The sequence below is a fragment of the Gymnogyps californianus genome, chromosome 6 (assembly GCF_018139145.2).
Source record: "Gymnogyps californianus isolate 813 chromosome 6, ASM1813914v2, whole genome shotgun sequence".
NCBI classification, from domain to species: domain Eukaryota; kingdom Metazoa; phylum Chordata; class Aves; order Accipitriformes; family Cathartidae; genus Gymnogyps; species Gymnogyps californianus.
In genome coordinates this window covers 2,958,368-2,964,771 of record NC_059476.1, presented here as the reverse complement: position 1 = coordinate 2,964,771, position 6,404 = coordinate 2,958,368, and the positions used below count along the sequence as shown (strand labels likewise).

The 6,404-nt window shown below is 39.7% G+C and overlaps 1 protein-coding gene across 1 annotated transcript in view; it reads left to right on the top strand.

Moving 5' to 3' along the window:
* The first annotated feature begins 2,979 nt into the window (after positions 1–2,979).
* Positions 2,980–6,404, top strand: part of PTPRE (protein tyrosine phosphatase receptor type E) — a 38,591-nt gene continuing 35,166 nt past the window's right edge. Inside the window, exon 1 of the mRNA XM_050898745.1 lies at positions 2,980–2,998. The gene's annotated coding sequence lies outside the window, so the exon portion shown is untranslated. The remainder of the gene's footprint in view (positions 2,999–6,404) is intronic.

Sequence of the window (6,404 nt, the reverse complement as noted above, 5' to 3'; positions counted from 1 at the left end):
ACTGGGTTTTTATAATATGGGTTGCTTCCAAAATTACACTAAATTCCACTTAGGGTGTTTGTTTTGCTGAACAGAAAAATTCCCAATGACTTGCAGGTTTTTAGGACAGGGGATTGTCTTAAATTCGTTTTTGTTTTTAAATACAGCCTGGTTTTTTTTTCTACAACACCTAAATATTAACTTCTTACTCAACTGTTACAATGGATAGACAAGACTGAAAAGATGTATTTGTTTAACCTAGCCCAAGTAGCCTAGGTATAAAACTTCATATAGTTGATAGCAATATGGGCCCTTACTACGGTGACTGTCATACAAAACTGTAAATGGTTTTGATTTTACCTAGTTAGACCTGGCTAAAGCGATTTCTCGAAGCTGGAGTGTTTCAGGGTAAGAGGATGGGTCTCCTGCTGACAAAGCTGGGTCGCAGTTGTCAGAGCAGGTCTGCATGCGATGGTAACGCCGATACGTTTTGCAATAAGCTATTATGCATAACTAGTTGTCTGATCCTAAGAACGGCTAGTTCAGGGTTAACCTGGCTGTTGACTGAGCCTGTTAGTGTGAGACATCTAGTCTGCTTAGATTATAAACAGTAGTAGAAGGAATTGAATGAGTAAATCTGTCAGTAGGGAGTTGGACTGGGAAAAAAAAAAAAACATTTAAGACAATCAAGTTTGATGCTAATAATACTTCTTATTATTCTTTCTTCACTCATTACGTTAGAGAAAAAATCAGCTAGATCCATTGAGCTTCCAAACTGTAAGAAAGGGAGCAAGAATAAAGAAGTGCTATTAAGTGTGTGGTCCCGTGTAAGAAAAGTTTTATACATTATTTTTTTTCTCAAAAAATATATTTTTTCTTTTTACTTTCATGTTCATTCTTTTCTTACTCCTGTATCCTCGTAACACTTGGAAGAATTTAAAATAGCATCCTAAGGGCAATGGATAGAAAGCATCCTGCAATCCCTTCTGGAAGGGGGTTACCTTGGCAAACTGAGCGTGCTTTAAATGCTTTCAGGGGGCGGAAGGGCTGCTCTGTATCTCACAGGGCCTTGAAAAAGAAAACAAATAATGAGCTGTAATACCAGATGAGCTTACTTGATGCCCTTCCTTTAAGGGTCTGTGTGCTCCCTAAGGCAGCTGCAGTTTCTGGTGCCCTCTGCTGAGCAGCGCCCGGGCTGGCAGCTCCTGTGCCCGGCTTGGCGAGAGCCTTGCTACTGCTGACATCCCTTCAAAGCACGAGAGAATGAATTTTTAGGTCTGTTTCTCTTTTTTTTTTGAAGAATACCAGGTGTGTTCCGAGTTTGGATTTAGTCGTGGGTATAGCGGCGAGGCTGGGAATAAGGTTCACTTCTGAGTAACACATGTGAGAGTGGCGAAAAGGTGGTGTGAAAGTTGTTGTTACAGAAGTTTTTTATACATTCGAGCTTATCCAGAGATTATTTCTGGTGGATTATCCCATTTTACATTGAAAGGAAGGATTTTCTAATGGTTATTCTAATGACTGCCAAGTTGCTGGATTTTTTTGTCCGTTATTATGCAGTACTATATAATATCCTGTGGAAATTGTAATATTAAATATATTATACTGAACCATCGGGGAGCTTTGTTGTGCAGTATTACAATGGTTATAATTTTAGCAATGGATGTAGAGCCACCATCTGGATGTGTTCTGCCATTTGTAAAATACAGAAAGTCATGTTTGTGCGTTACGCCAAAGAAAATATTTTTAAGTCAAGCAAGACTGGCTAATGGCTGAGATGGCAGCCTCTTATAATTAATATGTTCATTAGGGACTGGATAAAGGTACAGCAAATTAATAACAACATTTATTTTTTCCACATAAGCCTTGATTAGAGGGACTAGAGTATTCCTAGACCAACTCATTTATCTACAACCATTAATTTCCTTGAATTTCTCTATAGTTTTCAAAGCAGCAGTGCGTTCTCATCACACCTTTTCTCTCACCTTCTCTACATTGGAAATTATTTTCTGGTCTCACGAAACCTGAAGTTCTCTGTGCTTGGAAGGCTTTGGTGAAATGCTTTATAGCTCACAGACTCATAGCTGTGGCACACGTGTTCTCCAAAGGAATGTATCTGTGAAGCACCGTATGTATGTCTATAGGAAATCAAGGTGGGATAAAGAAATTCTGGGAAGTGCTTGTTACAGGTACTTTAAACTTTATGGTTGTTACTGGTCTGCTTGGTGGGAAAAGCTTTTCCTCTTTGTTTCGGTCTCCAGGCATCTGTGATGCCAAAATTGTGTGTCGAAGTTACACGCCGTAGAAGTATTGGGCTTGTGGAGGAAAGTCACTGGGACCCTTAAGACAAGGTCGGCCATGCTGGGGTTTTGGGCTGCTGTCCCCTCCCTGCAGCCCACGCTGCTCCTACTCGTGCTCTTTGCAGAAGGTATAATACATGCAATTATGGCAGGAACCACCAAAAATACGTGATTTTTGCCTTTATTGTCAAGATTTGCATTTATTCTTAAGAAGCTGCTGGTACTTATGAGTTTTCTTCTCGTCTATGGAAATGACTTCCAGACTCCTTGCCTCAGTGTCCTCAGCTGCTGTGTTTTACTGATGTAGAGTAGCTTTTCTGGCCTGCTTTCTGTCGTCGTCTTTGAACGATGGCTGAGCGTTATCTTCCTGTTCTTGGATTTGAAACATTCTTAATGAATTCTTAGTGCGCGCAACTGGTATTTTCCTTTTCCTTCTGCATCAAAACTGAAAGTTAAGTGATAGGGCAATGGGAGAATATAAAACAAGTTTTAAAACTTTCCCTATCTAAAGTAAACATTGCTTTTTCTTTTAGCTTTGTTCTGACCTGAGGAAAAAATGTAATAGTAATTTGACCTGAAAATTTATCTTTCGCTTTTGTTTTCTTTTAGGTCCAGGATGGAACATTCCTGCTCGCTCCTGCTGCTCTGTGTTAGCTTTGTGTTTGCGCAAGCTTTACCACCCAATGGAACAGAATTGCCAAAACCAACAACAACAACAAGTAAGGACATCACTTCATTTGCGGGAATGGGAGTGGGTGTGGAAAGGGACTTCTGGTGAGGTCCCCCTGGTGACATAGTCCTGGATATTTTTCCAGGACTTTGACCCTGCTAATGTGCTTCTAATCTTGCCAGATGACCTCTGTATTTGATCTCCATATGACTGGTGCTGTGCACTTTACTTTCTCTTTCCCATGTATGGGAAATGCAGAGGATAGCTTGGGGAGAGGTGGAGAAGCACAGGGTGACTCCTCCTGCCTGGGCTGCAAGCTCTCTACGCCCCAGGAGCTGTCACTGTGGATCTCCAACATGATGGCACCTGGACACAGATAATACGAAATAAAGAAATTATCAATTAGACAACAGAATGAATGTATTTAAACATCATGAGGAACTACGGTCTTTATATGTGTTCTGTGTTTTCTAATGATACAATCTGTCTAAGGTAAGACTTGAGGAGATGGATAATAGTGCAGGTGTCCTGCGTAAGATTAGGTCAGGTGAAAAATAGAAAAGCCTTTTTCAAAGACCTGAGAGTAATCTTCTACTCACCAGTCCACCACAGCATCTTTTATTCATCCTCATTTGTATTTTCGGAATTTCTTCCTCTTGCTTCAAGCCCTCCTACAACTACGTCGTAACACATTACCATCCTGGAGAGGGGCTCATTTAAGTCAAATAAGGGTTTGTTGGGGTTTTTTATTTAAGATACTGGTTCTGCTATTATGTTCTGTGATGGGATGATATATTTTACTTGAACATTGTCCTTATCCTTCATAATCCTAGCTAGCTACTTCGAAATCCCTGTGCTGGGTGGTGGTGTTCATCAGGCAATGGTTCGCTGTTTAGGCGGTGGCAGTGCGTGATGCCGTGCTCACGTCAGAGGGGGATTTCCAAAGGGATAGCTGCTCCGTGGACTCAGTTGAAGGGAAATAAAGCTGATGATGCTCCATATAAACAGTGTGCTGAAATCTTGATACGTGTTCCGGTGACTGCTGTTGACACCCAGTCTTTATAGGAGGGTGTTTTTGTGGGTCGGTCGGTTGGTTTGTTTTTAATCTGCCTGTGAGCTTTACACCCGTATGGAGGGAGAGCCACGCAAGAATCAAATGCCAGGCATGGCTGGTGGCCACTCTGATTGTTTTGGCCCTTAGTTGTAGTAATTTAGGTGTCAGGCATTTGTTTTCACCAAAATCTGAGGCTGGAGAACGGCGGAGGTGCGGCTGAGCACAGACCTCCACAGGGGAAGCGGAGGGTTAGGGGAGCAAGGGGCTCTACCATTAGTAATGACTATCATAGTGTTGTTCGGCTTAGGGCTTTCAAAATAAATAAATTGCTAATATAAACAAAAATTTAGCTAAGTATGAAATCGCTAATAAATGACTCTGCAAAAATATTGTCAGGTAGTTGTCAGTGCCCTGCTTCTTGTCTGGCACCTGGAGCAGAAGAACAACAAGTTGCTAATACTGGTCTGAATATGTAAGAATATGGGAATTGGGAAAGGGAAGTAACTTGTTAGTTGTATCACTTCCCAGAATTTTAATAACATTAGTAAAAAGGGAGTTTTTCCATAGATGCTGTTCATCTTCACAGCTGAATTCAAAAATGTGTTGAATTTAAGTATGTTAATATGGATAAGAGTAATCTTATCATCTGTGTTTTAGTTAAATCTTAATTTCAGTGATATGATTTAGAAATGATTAGTACAACTAAGCTGTTTTTCCCTGAATATCGAAGCCTTCATTATTTTGCAGTGAGAAGAAGAGTTTTGTCTGATAGACAAGTACGTGCACACTGAAAGTATATTGCTGTATAGAAAGTTCCAAGATAATAGGATTATCTAATGCATTTGATAGCCATTGAACTAATACAGTATTTTTTTAATACAAAAATAAAGATTTTTGATTGTAGTATCAAGAAAACTCCATTTAAAAGAATATGGAAGGAACTGAAGGATACTGAAACAAATCCAGCTTTCCTTTTGCATGCTAATTTGATGAATGATCCAAAAAGATAAGATGCTTTTGATTCTGAAAGGAATAGCTGTAATTTATTGCACGTCATTATTTTGGCTGACTTGATTGTTAAAACATTCGTTGAATTAAAATGTTGGTTTTATTCTTACTTTAAACATGGATACCTAGTCTGTATGGCTCAGTTTTTCAGCACTACTGCCATTTTGCTTCCTACAAGAGTACCATGAAATTGCTACCATGAAATTTCCCTTTCATAAAATCAGAATATTCTGAGTTTTATTGCACTGCCATTTACTGCAGAAATTGCACTGCCATTTACTCAGAGTATTAAACTGTATTAAATAAATATAAACCAGTATTTATGTATTTGGATTTGCATAAATAAATGTATATTTCAAGTAGATAAAACTTTATGCTATCAAATACGTAACAAACTTTTTATACATAATACTGTCTGTAGCGTTCAAATAATTCCTGGTTACTCAAATATTAATTAGTTATCCAGCATTAATCACAGTCAGGATTCTTTTACTCCCCTTGTATTTTTACTTGTTAGGTAGTTTAAATGTGAAAGCAGCCTGGGAGTTGCAGTAGTAAAGCTTTTAAGTCTTTTCCAAATGTTTAAATTCCTTTAGTGTTTACTCCATGAATATTTCATGGGTTTCATGCCCATCTTTACAATTTCTTTCCACTACCGATGTATTAACATGCAGAGGTAATGAATTTAACGGATGAGTGGGAGGTTGAAAGGCAGCAAATGGTGCAGCTTTGATGCGCTATTTATTGCTGGTTTAAACTTTCAAGAAGTTAGTGGGTGTCTTTGAAGGTGACTGAAGCAATGTATAGAAAGAATGAAGTCTTGCTGTACGATAGCCAGAACGGGACCCAGAGATGGGAACTTTCACGCTAGACTTGTGGTGCTTCTTCCACGTAGAAAATGAGGCATCATCAGAAAACTGAGTTTTGAAGAAGGAGGCTGGCGCATTTTACTTAGCATTTAAAAGCCAAAGGGATGCTTTGCTGGTAGATACTCAATTTCAAGAATTCATTTGAAAAGCAGAACTTCAGAAATAGGTGATTTTGGATTGGGGGTTGGACTAGCTGACCTTTAAAGCTCCCTTCCAACCCAAACTATTCTATGATTCCATGATTGCGGTGGCAGGCGGGGCTGTGCTCGGTCCGGCTGTGCGGCGTTCGGCTCTGAGATGGCAAACGCAGGCGCGATTCTTGCATTTGCTGCTGCTTGCCGCCTTGTGTACTGCAGGCTGTGGACAGACTGGTTTGTCTTCCCTACCCGTCTTTTTCCTTTGCCCTTCCTTTGTTTTGTTGTTTTTTTTTTTTTTTTAATTTGGGTTTGTTTTTCATATGTATCAAATGCATCTCCTGGTTATCAGCTGTGTATCTGCTTCCTCTCCGCAGTCAAGGCACGGTG